Source organism: Stegostoma tigrinum, chromosome 3, assembly GCF_030684315.1.
Source record: "Stegostoma tigrinum isolate sSteTig4 chromosome 3, sSteTig4.hap1, whole genome shotgun sequence".
NCBI classification, from domain to species: domain Eukaryota; kingdom Metazoa; phylum Chordata; class Chondrichthyes; order Orectolobiformes; family Stegostomatidae; genus Stegostoma; species Stegostoma tigrinum.
Window position 1 is genome coordinate 47,880,037 of NC_081356.1, and position 15,445 is coordinate 47,895,481.

At 43.8% G+C, this 15,445-nt stretch overlaps 1 protein-coding gene across 14 annotated transcripts in view; it reads right to left on the bottom strand.

Moving 5' to 3' along the window:
• Positions 1 to 15,445, bottom strand: part of LOC125451225 (nuclear factor 1 B-type-like) — a 683,573-nt gene that overhangs the window by 98,843 nt on the left and 569,285 nt on the right. The window lies entirely within an intron of this gene.

Consider the following 15,445-nt stretch of genomic DNA (forward strand, 5'->3'; position numbering starts at 1 on the left):
ATTTAGATAAATGTGAGGTGTTGCACTTTGGTAAGGCAAATCAGGGCAGGACTTATATAGTTAATGATACAGCCCTAGGGAGTGTTGCCAAACAAAAAACCTAGGGATGCAGGTACATAGTTCTTTGAAAATGGAGTCATGAGTAGATAGGGTGGCGTAGGTGTCGGGCACATGCCTTCATTAGTCATGTTGTAGCTGTACATGAAATTGGTTAGGCCACTTTTAAAATACTGTATTTGATGCTGCCCTTCCTGCAATGGGAAAGATGTTGTGAAACTTGAAAGGGTGCAGAAAAGACTTAAAAGGATATTGCAGGACTAGAGGTTTTAAGCAAGAGGGAGAGTCTGAATAGGCTGGGACTTTTTTCCCCAAAAGTGTCAGAGGCTCAGGGGTAAACTTATAGAAGTTTATAAAATCATGAGGGGTATGGATAGGATGAAAAAGGTCTTTTTCCCAGGGTAAAGGAGTCCAAAATTTGAACATACAGGTTTAAGGAGACAGGGGAAACTTTTAACAGGGACCTGAGGGGCAACTTTTTTATGCAGAGGGTGGTATATGTACAGAAGAAGCTGCCAGAAGAAGGGGTGGAGACCAGTACAATTAGAACATTTAAAAGGCATCTGGATGGGTACATGATTAGGAAGGATTAGAGGGATGTAGGCCAAATGCTGGCAAAAGGGACTAGATGGGTTTATTATATCTGGTTGGCAGGGATGAGTCGGACTGAAGGTCTATTTCTGTATAACTCTATGACTGTATCTCTTTTTCTCTTTCACCATCATTAACACCCCTTTTTATTTTGCATTGGGCTTCTCCACAATATGCCCTCTTACTGCTCCTCAATCTTTGCCAAAGGTATATTAAAAATGTATTTTCCAACATCTTTCATTTTGAAAGAAGAGTCACATTGGATTTGACATATTAACTCTGTTTTTCTCTCCTTAGAAGGTGCCAAACCTATTCAGTTTTCCTGGTATTTTCTGCGTTTGTTTCAGGTTTCCAGCATAGAATATAGAGCAGTGCAGCATTATAACAGGCTCTTTGGCCTACCATGTCTGTGCTGACCAAGGATCCTGTTCTAAACTAGTTCCATCTGCCAGCACAAGGTCCCTATCCCTCTATTCTTTGCCTGTTCTTGTGTTTGTCTAAATGTGTCTGACGATTCAGCTTCTATTACCACCCCTGGCAGCGCAGTCCTGGCACCTACTAACCTCTGTGTAAAACCTTGCCTCTTGCATCTGCTTTAAACTTTCCCCCTCTCACCTTAAACCTATGCCCCTTTTACTTGACCTCTCAATCCTGGGAAAAAGACTCCAACTATCCACCTTACCCATGCCGCTCATCATTTTATATTTTATCAGATCACCCCTCAGCGTTTGATGCTGCAGCAAAAACAATCCAAGTTCATCCAGCCTCTTGCCTGCTGAAACAAGGGAAAGGGAGAGATCCAGCTTCCAGCATCTTGAATAACTACGTCCGCAGGAAGTACATCCAACTGCAGCTTCTTACAGACCACATGGATAGGTTGGAGCGGCAACTGGATCTACTTAAGAGTATGAGGGTGGCGGAAAGTGTCATAGGCAGTAGTTTTAGAGATGTGGGTGACACCCAAGGTGCAGCACATAGATGAGTGACCACTAGAAGGGGCAGGCAGCCACTGCAGGAATCCCGTGTGGTTGTCCTCCTCTCTAACAAGTATACCAATTTAGACTGGATAACCAATCAGGAGGTAACAGCAGCAGCAGCAGACAGACTGGTGGCACCCATGGCTGGCTCTGTTCTTAAGAAGGCAACGACAAAGAGCACGAGAGCAGTAGTTATCAGGGACTCTACACTTTAGGGATACAGGCAGGGGCTTCTGTAAAAGAGACTCCAAGATGGTATCAGAGATATTGGGAAATCTCTGCTGCAAAATTTTATTTTGCTGGGAAAATCTGAGATAACAAGGTGTAGAGCTGGATGAACATAGCAGGCCAAGCAGCATCAGAGGAGCAGGAAAGCTGCTGTTTTGGGTCTGGACCCTTCTTCAGAACGGCATGTGGCCTCCCTGGTGTCAGGGTCCAGGATGTCTCTGAAAAGGCAGAAAGCATTGTGAAGGGAGAGGCTGAACAGCCACAGGTCGTGGTGCATACTGGTACTAATGACACAGGTAGGATGAGTGATGAGGTCCGCCAGCAGCTGTTCAGAAAAGATAGATGGAAACTTAAAAAGCAGGACCTCCAAGGTTATAATCTCAGGATTACCCTTTGTGCCATGTGCCAATGAGGCTAGAAATAGGAAGATAGTACAGCTCAACACATGGCTAAACAGATGATGTAGGAGGGAGGGTTTCAGATATCTGAACAATTGGGATCCCTTTGGGGGCAGGTGGGACCTGTACAAGAAGGACGACTGCATCTAAATTGGAGGTGCATAAATATTCTGTCTGGGAGGTTTCATGATGTTACTCCGGAGGATTTAAACTAGCTCAGCAGGAGGGTGGGAACAAAAGCAAAGGTGAATTGACAGAAAGGGAACTAGAGAATGGAGCCAGTAAGACTGAGAGGAAGAGCAGGCAGGCTGATGTTGCTGATCAAAGTGGGTCTGGTGGACTGAAGTGCATATTTCTCAATGCAATAAGTATAAGAGGCAGATGAATTTAGAGCTTGGATTAGTACTTGGAACTATGATATTGCTGCTATTACAGAGACTTGGTTAAGGCATGAACAGGATTCTTAATGTTCCACGGTACAGAAGTTTCAGGTAGGAGAGAGGGGGATGTAAAAGGTCTGGGGTAGTTGCACTACTTGTTAGGGAGAATAGCACAGTTGTACTGTGGGAGATCACTTCGGATGGCTCATACAGTAAGGCAATATGGGTAGAGCTCAGGAACAGGATAGGCGCAATCAGAATGTTCGGGGTTTACTATCGGCCTCCAAATAGCCAGTGAGCGATAGAAGAACAGATATGTGGGCAGATTTTGGCAACATGTAAAAGTAACAGGTTTGTTACTGTGGGTAATTTTAACTTCCCATATATCAACTGGGACTCACTTAGTGCTTGGGGTGTGGCTGGGGCACAATTTGTGAGGAGCATTTAGGAGGGCTTCTTGAAACAGTATGTTGATAGTCCAACGAGGAAAGGGGCCATACTGGACCTATTGTGGAATGAGCCTGGACAGGTGTTCGATGTCTCAGAAGGGAGCAGCTCAGGAACAATGATCATAATTCAGTAAGCTTTAAAGTACTGATGGATAAAGATAAGTGATGGTGTCAGGTGAAGATGCTAAATTAGGAGTAGGCAAATGAGGCAAATCATCATCTGGTATGGGAGGCTTTCAAGAGTAAGTTGATAGGAATTCAAGACTGGCACATTCCTGAAAAGATGAAGGATAAGTATGGCAACATTAGGGAACCTTGGATAACAGGAGATATTGTGAGCCCAGTGAAAAAGATAAAGGAAGCATTTGTCAAGGCTAGGATGCTGGGAACACACAAAGCAAGGGTGGAATACAAGGGAAGTTGAAAGAAACCTAAGCAAGGAATTAAGAGGAGTAAAAGGGGTCACAAAAAGTTATTCACCAACAGGATTAAGGAAAATCTCATGGCTTTTTATACATATATAAAGAGCCAGAGGGTAGCCAGAGAAAGGATTGGCCCACTCCAGGACAGGAAAGGAAATTTATATTTGGAGACAGAGGAAATGGGCGAGGTGTTAAATGAATATTTTGTATCAGTAATCATCATAGAAAAGGACTTGGTGGATGATGAGTCTGGGGAAGGGTGTGTTGCTAGTTTGGGTCATGTTGAGATCAAAAGGGAAGAGGTATTGCAGTCTTGAAAAACATAAAGGTAGGCAAGTCCCCAGGAACTGATGGGATATACCCCCAGAATACTGAGAGAGGCAAGGGAGGCAATTGCTGAGGCCTTGAGAGAAGTCTCTGTATCCTCACTCACTACAGAAGAGGTCCCAGAGGATTGGAGAACAGCCAATGTTGGTTTTTTTTGTCTAAGAAGTGTGGCAGAGATAATCCAGGTAATTATAGGCCGGTGAGCTTTATGTCAGCGGTAGGGAAATTATTAGAGAGGATTTTCTGAGACAGGATTTACTTATACTTGGAAATAAATGGGTATATAAGGGAGAGGCAATGTAGTTTTATGGAGGAGAGGTCATGTCTCACTAATTTGATTGAGTTTTTTGAGGAAGTGACAAAGATAATCGATGAGAGTCAGGCAGTGGATCTGGTCTGCATGGACGTCAATGAGGTCTTTGACAAGGTGCGTCATGGCAGACTGATAACTGAAGATAAAGTTACATGGGATTAGAGATGAGCTTACAAGGGGGATAAAAATACTGGCTCAGTCATAGAAAACAGAAGTTAGCAGTGGACGTGTGCGTTTCTGAATGGAGGGCTGTGACAAGTGGCATTCCTCAAGGATTAGTGTTGGGACATTTGCTATTTGTAATATATATAAATGATTTGGAGGAAAATGTAACTGGTTTGATTAGTAAATTTGCTGAATGACACAAAGGTTGGTGGAATTGTGGTTAGTGATGAAGGCTGTCAAAGGATACAGCAGGATATAGATCAGTTGGTGACCTGCAGAGACATGCTGATGGAGTTTAATCTGGAACAATGTGGGTTAATGCCTTTTGGAAGGCCTAATCTAGATGGAAAATATACAGTAAATGGCAAAACCCTTAAGAGTACTGATAGACAGAGTGATCTGGGTGTACAGGTACAAAGATCACTGAAAGTGGCAACACAGGTAGAGAAGGCAGTCAACAAGGCATATGGCATGCTTGCCTTCATTGACTGGGGCACTGAGTTTAAAAACTGGCACGTAATTTGCAGCTTTATAGAACCTTAGTTCGGCCGCATTTGGAATATTGTGTTCAATTCTGGTCACCACACTACCAGAAGGATGTGGTAGCTTTGGAGGGCACAGAAAAGATTTACCATGATGTTGCCTGGTATAGAGGGCATTAGCTATGAAGAGAAGTTGGAGAAATTTGGGTTGGTCTCACTGGAATGACAGAGGCTGACGAATAATATAGGTCTACAAGATTATGAAGGGTGTAGACACAGCGGACAGTCAGAAGCTTTTCCCCAGGGTGGAAGAGTCAGTTACGAGGTGGCATACGTTTAAGGTGTGAGGGGCAAGGTTTAAAGATGATATACACGGTAGGTTTTTTACATAGAGGGCGGTGTGTGCCTGGAACCTGCTGCCGAGGGAGGTAGTGGAAGCAGACATGATTGTGGCTTTTAAAGGGTGTCTTGACAAATACAAGAATAGGACGGGAATAGAGGGATACGGTGTCCGGAAGGGTAGGGGATTTTAGTCGTGACGAGCAGCATGTCGGTTCAAGCTTGGTGGGCTGAACAGCCTGCTCCTGTGCTGTAATTTTCTTTGTTTTTTGTTTTCTCTTTGCAGCTAATACACATCAATCCAGGCACCATCCTGGTAAACCTCTTCTGCAGCTAATACACATCAATCCAGGCACCATCCTGGTAACCCTCTTCTGTACTGTTTTCCAAGCCTCCACATCTTTCCTATAGTGTGGTGAACTACATACAGTACTCTAAATGTGGCCTGAATAAAATTCTTATGCAGTTGCAACATGGCTTGCCAACTTTTATATTCAATGCCCTAATGGATGAAGGCAAGCATGCTCTATATCTTCTTTACCCCCTTATCTACTTATGTTGCCACTTTCAGGGACCTAGGGACTTCCACCCCAAGATCCCTCTGGATATCAATGCTCCAAAGAGTCTGGCCTTTTGCAATGTACATTTTTCTTGCATTTGACCTCCCAAAACATATTACCTCGCACCTGTCCAGATAAAACTCTGTCTGCCATTTCTCTGTGCTGATCTACATGCTGTTGCATCCTTTGGTATCTTTTCTCACTATCTACAACTCCAGCAATTTTCCCATCATCTGCAAACGTGTTAATCAGACCACCAACATTTTCATCTAAATCATTTATATATATTGCAAACAACACAGAGATCTCAGTTCTGATCCGAGCAGGCCAAGCAGCATCTTAGGAGCACAAAAGCTGACGTTTCAGGCCTAGACCCTTCATCAGAGAGGGAGGGAAGAGGGTAGCTTCTTCAGGTTAGGCATCCCTGGAAGAGGCTTCACAGTGAGGTTAAAATTGTGATCAGAGATAATGGGAACTGCAGATGCTAGAGAATCTGAGATAACGAAGTGTGAAGCTGGATGAACACAGCAGGCCAAGCCTCCTCTCTGATGAAGGATCTAGGCCAAAAATGTCAGCTTTTGTGCTCCTAAGATGCTGCTTGGCCTGCTGTGTTCATCCAGCTTCACACTTTGTTAGCTCGGATTCTCCAGCATCTGCAGTTCCCATTATCTCAGTTCTGATCCTTGCTGATCATATACCTTTAGACAGTAAAAAAAAACCCTTCCACAACTACCCTCTATTTTCTGTGGCCACAGCAATTTTGTATTCAGTTGCCAAGTCACCATGGATTTCATATGATCTAATCTTCTGGACCAGCCTACCACGGCAGAACTTGTCAAATGCTTTAGTAAAGTCCATGTCGACAACATCTATTACACTACCCTCGGCGATCATCTTTGTCTCTTTCCAAAAAACTCAATGAAGTTTATGAGACAAGACCTCCCCTGCATAAATCTATGCTTAGTATTTCTTGTAAATGCATTCTTCTCCAAATGCAAGTATATCCTGTCCCTAAGAATCTTCTCCTAAAAATTTCCCTATCACACTGGTCCACAATTTTCTCAATCCACAGTATTTTGCTTTTATTCATGCCTGCTCCAGAGGTGTTGTCATAAGCATAAAAATATCTGGTACTAAATACACCAGTCATAAAGTTAAAAAAAACTACAATCCCAAATCTGCCAGCAGCAAGCAATTTTTTTCATGAACATAAGATGCCTCAAAGCTCTTTACATTCCAAGTTTTTCTTATAGTAGAAGTATGAAGTCACTGTTGTAATGTCGGGTGAGGTGGCAGCCAATACGCACATTCTCACCAACAGCAATGATGTAATAGTCTATTTCAGTGCTGTTAATTAGGGAATAAATATTGATCGTGATACCTGGAGAGCCCTTTGGTCCTTTTTAAATAGGGCAATTGTGGTGCAGTGTTTGTGTCCCTACCCCTGAGCTAGGAGGCCTGGATTCAAGTCCAACATGCTTCAAGTTGACTAATAATACCAAAAACTCTCTGTTTTTGTTTGATTTGGGCCATCCTCTGATTAAGTGGTAGTGACTCTACTGCTGGTCCAAGTGACCTACGTTAAAGTCCCACCTGCTCCAGAGGCGTGCAATAACATCTCTGAACAGGCTGATTAGAAAAATAGTTTAAGTAAGAAAAGAAAGTTCCACAGACTCTTATGTGGACTCAGGACATAACAGTTAGGAGCCTATTTTTAACAGCTTATTGGGAGGGCTGTACTTTCATCAATGTAGCATTCCCTCAGTACTTCAGTGAATGTCAGCAGGAACTAAGTGCTTATCTCTGGAACAGGCATGGGTCTTACAACGTCTCATCTGACTCAGAATAAAGGTGCTATTACTGAGCCATGGGTTGCACTAATTTTCTGAGAATATTAATCTAGGAACAAAGTACTAAAGCAAAGGCAGTCATGCACGGTCTGCTCCTGGAGAATTCACTTCTGAGTTGAGGTTGTCATCTTATTGACTGAATTACTGCTGAATCACTTAACAAGCTAAGTTGCTTGTAATGTATATGCGAGGTGGATTAACCATGGGCAATGTAGGATCACAGGGATAGGGCAGGGAAGTTGGGTCTGCGTGGGATGCCCTTCGGCAGGTAAGTGTAGAATCGATGGGCCAAATGGCCAGCTTCCATGCTGTAGGGATTCTATGAGGTGTAGAGGAGATGTGGGGAGAAAATTCTTCACCTAAGGATCTGGAACTGTAAGGGTGGTAGATGTAGAAACCCTCATGAGATCTAAGAAGTATTTAGATATTCACGTGCAATGCCAAGGCTATGCAGCAAGTCTTGGGAATTGGATTAGAATAGTTAGGTGGTTGATTTTGATTTGGTAGATGTGACGGACCAAAATGCCTTTTTCTGTACTGTAGATCTCTATGGCTTATGGAACAGATCAACCTGAAAGAATGTCAACATTTGATCTGACTTTTCCAAATTTTTTAAAATAACCATTAATTTGTTACTTTGCATGAGAACACCGAAACATAGCGAGCATGAACTTCATCTGATCATTTTTGTGAAGTAAAAAATGCCTGATGATATCCAGGAAATAATTTATGAGTGTAAATGCAACACCTTTAAGTCACTGGTTTATTCATTATTCTAACAGCAAGTGCAACATTATCTCAGAATAAGGAGGTCACATGTTTAAGGCTGAGGTGAGGAGGAATTTCTTCTCTCAGAGGGTAGTGAATCTGTGGAATTCTTTACTATAGGTGACTTGCAAATCTGGAGTATTAAGCTTGTTTAAGGCTGAGGTATACAGATTTTCAATCAGTAAGGAAATCAACAGGGAGAAATCAGGAAAGTGGTGTTAATTATCATATCAGCCACGATCTCATTGAATGGCAGGGCAAATTTTATGGGGTGAACGGCTTACTCCTGCTCCTACAAAGAATCATAGAATCCTTAGAGTGTGGAAACAGGCCCTTCACCCAACAAGTCCACACTGACCCTCATAGCATCCCACCCAGACCTTTCTTCCTGTAACACTCCTAATCCACTCATCTCTGTAGGAATTCTATGATTCAATGAATTCTTTTAGGGAAGACTCAGTGAATAAACTGTGACTCAGGCCCTTAACTTGACATGTCTTTCCTCAGCTTCAAGTAGTCAGGGTAGAGATAGTGGTGCACAGGTCGCCAGAATGAGGTTGCCAAGGAAAGGCAGTGTCTGCTACTCAAGCACAATCTACCCCAGCCACCGGTGAGTAATGGCAATCAGTGTTTTGCGGGGTAGAGGATAGAAGAAGGGGAATTTCAGTCTTGATGCCAGGCCTGCAAGTTGGCTTTTTGGGTATCTCTGAATGATAGAACACACGCCCCCATCCTCAAATCACCCCACCCGGGTGCCCACAAACAACCACACCTAAGTTTGCTTGTCATGTACCCCATCAACTCCTTCAACAGATTAGCATCAGCATGAATTGTCTAATGGAGGTGCTTGATTATGTAGGGCCAAAAATGTTTAATCTTGGTGGAGACAGGGCGTTGGCCACTCATCACACACCCACCTGATTTAATTTAACCCTAAGGGCAGAAGAATCTCCACAGGGGAGGGCATTAAATATTAATTTCTGTACACACTTTATGAAAACATCACTGATCACCTTTGTTATTTTTTTTAAAATTGCTTATCCATTAACAATGGAAGATGAAATTTCTAGGTGAAAGTATCGATTCAGCCTGTGCCTCAATGAGCCTGCACAGGAATATGTTCAATGTTATACATTGAATGTGATAAAATCTACAGCACAGAAGCTGACCACTTCATTTAACTGGTATCGGTTGATATTTATGTTCAATACAAAATTCCTCCCATTCAATTTGCCTCAACTCAGCCATTTCACATATCTTTCTATTCCCATTTTTTCTTTACTCCTTGAAATTGCTTACAGAAGCATCTAAGGTATTTGTCCCAATCACTTCCTGTGGTAGAGTTCTACATTCTTGCCAACTTCTGAATAATTGATTTCTCTTTACGTTCAATTTAGTTTATTGGTAACTATCTTGGATAATTCATTCTGAATTTGCATTATCAACATATGGTCTGTCCAAAGACAAACACTTAGCTCTTAGTGCACTTCATTATGTTATTTTTTCTGTTCAGCAGTTGATACATAGGAACACGAATAAAATCTGCAGGAGGCCATTCAGCCCTTTGAGCCCACTCCATCATTCAATGAGATCAGCAGGGAATATAGACTCAGTCTCCTCAATTAATCCTCACTGGACAATCACCAGATTTCAGCGATTAATCTGGGGATTGTCTGTTGCACTCCCTCTACGGCAAATCATTTTCCCATAAGTGTGGGCAGCATAATGTGGGAAAATGTGAAGTCGTTCATTTTGGAAGAAAGAAGCAAAGAACAGAGTATTATTTAACTGGAGAAAAATCTGCAGAAAGCTGCAACACAAAGGGATTTGGCATATTTGTGTGCAAAACACTGAAAGCTAGCACAGTGCAGCAGGTGTTGACCCTTATTTTAAGGGGGTTACAGTATAAGAGTAGGGAATTCTTTCTACAATCAAAGAAGGCAATGGTGACACCACATTTGAAATACTGTGAGCAGTTTTGGTTCCCTTATTTAAGGAAATATATCCTTTCATTGGAGGTAGCTCAGAGGAGGATCACTAGGATGGTCCCTGGCATTGAGGGATAGTTTTATCAGCAAAGACTAAATTGGAGTTCAGAAGAATGAACCTCCTTGAAACATATAGGATTCTTATGGGGATTGAAAGGACAAATGCTGAAAGGATGTTTCCCTTCATGGGAAAATCTAGAACCAGAGAACACAGTCTTAGAATAACAGGATGCAAATTTAAGACTGAGATAAGGAAAAATTGCACCTCTCAGAGGTTTGAGAGTCTTTGGAACTCTTTGCCACGAACAACTGTGAGGACAGCGTCCTTGTGCATATTTAAGGTTGAGTTAGATAGATTCTTGATCAGTAGGGGAATCAGAGATCACTTTGAAAATGTAGGAAACTCTATTTCAGCCATGACCTTACTTAATAGTGGAACAGTCTCAAGGGGCTAAATGGCCTATTCCTGTTCCTATTGCTTGCGGTCTTATAGGGAACTAGTTGTAGAAGAGAACGTTGTGAAACAGGTACATAGGCTAGAGGAGGTTGAGTAAAGAAGATGTGCTGGGAATTCTGAGGACGTTTTCATCCTTGCTGTCCACAGGTATAGTGCCGGAAGATTGGAAAGAGGTAAGCATCATTCCCTTGTTCAAAAAAGGGAACAGGGACAACCCCGAAAATTACAGGCCAGTTAGCCTTATGTCAGTGGTGGGCTCTGAGAGACAGGATTTATGATCACTTGGAAAGGCACAGTTTGATTCGTGATAATCAGCATGAATTTGTGATCGGTAGATCATGCCTCACAAACCTATTGAATTCTTGAAGAGGTGACCAAACACGTGGATGAAAGTGGAGCAGTGGATGTGGTATACATGGATTTAAGTATGGCGCTTGATAAGGTTCCCTATGGGAGGCTCATGCAGAAGGTAAGGAGGCATGGGATAGGGGGAAATGTGGCAGATTGGATTCAGAATTGGCTGACCCTTAGAAGACAAAGGGTGGTAGTGGATGGAAAATATTCAACGTGGTGCTCAGTTACGAGTGGTCTACCACAAAGATCTGTTCTGGGTCCTCTTCTATTTGTGATTTTTGTAAATGATTTGGATGAAGGAGTGCAAGTTCGCAGATGATACAAAGGTGGGTCACGTTGTTGTCAGTGTAGAGGGCTGTCCTAGATTATAAAGGGACATTGGAAGAATGCAGAGCTGGGCTGAGAAGTGGCAGATGGAGGTTAACCCTGAAAAGTGTGAGGTGATTCATTTTGGAAGGACAAACGTGAAAGCAGAATGCAGGGTTAATGGAAAGATTCTTGGCAGTGTGAAGGAACACTTGGGGTTCATGCTCACAGTTCCCTGACAGCTGCCACCCAGGTGGATAGAGTTGTTAATAAGGCGTATAGTGTGTTAGCTTTCATTAATAGGGGGATTGAGTTCAAGAGCCGTGTAGTTATGCTTCAGCTATACAAAAACCTGGTTTGGCCACATCTGGAGTATTGTGTCCAGTTCTGGTCACCTCATTACATGAAAGATGTGGAAGCGTTAGAAAAGGTGCAGAGGAGATTTACCATGACACTGCCTGGAATGGAGGGAAGGTCTTACGAGGTAAGGTTGAGTGAGCTAGAGCTTTTCTTTTTAGAACAATGAAGGATGAGCGGTGACTTGATAGAGGTGTACAAAATGATCAGAGATATAGATAGCGTAGACGGGCAGAGACTTTTTCCGAGGATGGAGGTAGCTTTTACGAAGGGTCATAGTTTTGAAGTGAAAGGAGGTAGATATCGGGGAGATGTCAGAGGTAGGTTCTTTACTCAGAGAGTGGGCGGGGCATGGAACGCACTGCCGGGGAGGGTAGTGGAATCTGCCTCACTAGGGGAATTTAAGAGGCTATTAGACAGGCACAGGGGAGAGAGGCTATAGTCACAGAGAATGTAACAAGTAAAGCTAAAAGGAAAGGAAAGGAGTGGGAATGGGTTTACAATCTGAAGTCATTGAATTCAATATTAAGTCCAGAATGTTGTGAGTGCCTAGTCTGAGGATGAGATGCTGTTCTTCCAGTTTGCGTTGTGATTCGCTGGAGCGTTGCAGCATGCCAAGACCAGAACAGTGGGCATGCAAGCAGGATGCTGTGTTAAAATGACTGGCCACAGGCAGGTAGGGGTCATGCTTGCACACAGACCAGAAGGGTTCTGCAAAGCAGTCATCCAGTCTGCATTTGGTTTCTCCAGCTCTGATGAAGAGTCATCTAGACTCAAAACTTTAACCTACTTACTCTCCATGGATGCTGCCTGACCTGCTGTGATTTCTAGCATATTTTGTTTTCACTGAATCATAGAACCCTGACAGTGTGCAAACTGGCCCTTCAGCCCAACAAGTCCACATTGACTCTCAGAGCATCCCATCCAGACCCATCCCCCTATAACCCACCTAACCTACACATCCCTGAATGCTACAGGCAAGTCAGCATGGCCAATCCACCCAGCCTGCACATCTTTGGACTGTGGGAGGAAACTGGAGCACTCGGAGAAAATCCTGCAGACAGCAGGGGATCATGCAAACTCCACACAGACAGTTGCCAAAGGAGGAATCGAATCTAGGCCCCTGGCACTGTGAGACAGCAGTGCTAACCACTGAGCCACTGTGCTGCCTTAACTTGTCCAGACCGACCAAGTTTCCCAAATGAAATTAATCCCACTTACCTGTGTTCGGCCCACATCCCTCAAAACATTTCCTACCCACATACCTCTCTAAATGTCTTCAAAATATTGTAACTGCAACTGCATCTGTCACTTCCTTGGGCAGTTTATTCTGTACATGAACATGTCACCTGTGTGAAAAAGTTGCTCCTCAGGTACCTTTTAATTCTTTCTCCTCTCACCTTAAAAATATGCCCTCTAGCGTGTTTGGATGGGACACTAATGGCGTCCCTCACCTCATACATGATGCAAGAGGAATGTTCCACCTGCATGATGTATGAGGTGAGGGACGCCATTAGTGTCCCATCCAAATACGTCTGCAGGAAGTGCACCCAACTCTTGCTCCTCCTAGAACGCTTTAGGGAACTGGAGCGGGAGCTGGATGAACTTCGGATCATTCAGGAGGCAGAGTCAGTGATAGACAAGAGTGACAGGGAAGTAGTTACTCCTAAGCATGAAGAAAGCTGGGTAACTGTTAGAAGGGGGAAAAAGCAGTCAGTGCAGGGATCCCCTGTGGTCATTCCCCTGAAAAACAAGTATACTGTTTTGGATACTGTTGGGGGGAACAACTTACCAGGAGTATGCACTAGGGTGCAGGTCTCTGGTACAGACTCTGTCCTTCTTGCACAGAAGGGAAGGGGGGATAGGAAGAGAGTGTTAGTCACTGGGGACTCAATAGTTAGAGGGACTAATAGAAGGTTTGCCAGGAACGAAAGAGACTCACGGTTGGTGTGTTGCCTCCCAGGGGCCAGGGTCCGTGATGTCTCGGATTGTGTCTTTGGGGTCCTGAAGGGAGAGGGTGACCAGCCCCAAGTCGTGGTCCACATAGGCACCAATGACATAGGTAGAAAGAGGGATGGGGCTGTCAGGCAGGATTTCAGGGAGCTAGGATGGAAGCTGAGAGCTAGAACAAACAGAGTGGTTATCTCTGGTTTGTTACCCGTGCCACGTGATAGCGAGGCAAATAACAGAGAGAGATTTCAGCTGAACACGTGGCTGCAGGAATGGTGCAGGAGGGAGGGCTTCAGGTACATGGACAATTGGGGCTCATTCTGGGGAAGGTGAGACCTCTACAAACAGGACGGTCTCCACTTGAACCAGAGGAGCACTAATATCCTGGGTGGGAAATTTGCTAGTGCTATTCGGGTGGATTTAATCTAGCTCAGAAGGGGGATAGGAAACTGAAGTGTAGTCTTAGTACTCAGGAGGATGAGCGAAGGGAGGGCATGGACAGGACCTCACTGTCACAGGAGTGTGCTGGCAGACAGCAAGCTGGATTGAAGTGTGTCTACTTTAACGCCAGGCGTATCCGGATTAAGGTAGGTGAGCTTGCAGCATGGATAGGTACCTGGGACTTCGATGCTTTGGCCATTTTGGAGACATGGATAGAGCAGGGTCAGGAATGGATGTTGCAGGTTCTAGGGTTTAGATCTTACATTAAGGTCAGGGAAGATGGTAAAAGAGGGGGAGGTATGGCTTTGTTAGTCAAGGACAGTATAACGGTGGCTGAAAGAACTTTTGACGAGGACTCATCTACTGAGGTGGTATGGGCTGAGGTCAGAAACAAGAGAGGAGAGGTAACACTGCTGGGAATTTTTTTTATAGAGGAGAGGAATAGCAAAACTATTCTGGGCAGGAGTGAAAGGAACCGGGTGGTCATTATGGGAGACTTTAACTTCCATAACATTGAATGGAATTGCTATAACTCTAGTACGTCGGATGGATCAGTTTTTGTCCAATGTGTGCAGGAGGGTTTCCTGACACAGTATGTCAAAGGGCCAATGAGAGGGGAGGCCACACTGGATCTGGTACTTGGTAATGAACCAGGCCAGGTGTTTGATTTAGTGGTAGGTGAGCATTTTGGAGAGAGTGACAATAATTCGATTATGTTTACTTTAGCAATGGAAAGGGATAGGAACATGCCACAGGGCAAGAGTTATAGATGAGGGAAGGGCAATTATAATGTGATTAAGCAAGACTTAGGAGGCATAGAATGGGTTAGCAAAATGAAGGAGATGGGGACAATTGAAATGTGGAGCTGGTTTAAGGAACAGATATTGCGTGTCCTTGATAGGTATGTCCTTGTCAGGCCAGGAGGGAGGAAGTGATAAGGTAAGGGAACCGTGGTTTACTAAAGAAATTGTATGTCTTGTTAAGAGGAAGAGGGAGGCTTATGTGACAGTGCGACAAGATGGTTCAGATGAGGCAATGAAGAGTTACAGATTAGCTAGGAAGGATTTAAAGAGAGCATTAAGAAGAGCAAGGAGGGGACATGAGCAAACATGAGCTGGTAGAATAAAGGAGAACACTAAAGCTTTCTATAGGTATGTGAGGAATAAGACGATGACCAGGGTAGGAATAGGGCCAGTCAAAGACAGAAGTGGCAGGTTGTGTGTGGACCCTGTGGAGATTGGAGAGGTGCTAAATAATTATTACTCATCTGTTTTCACTGAGGAACA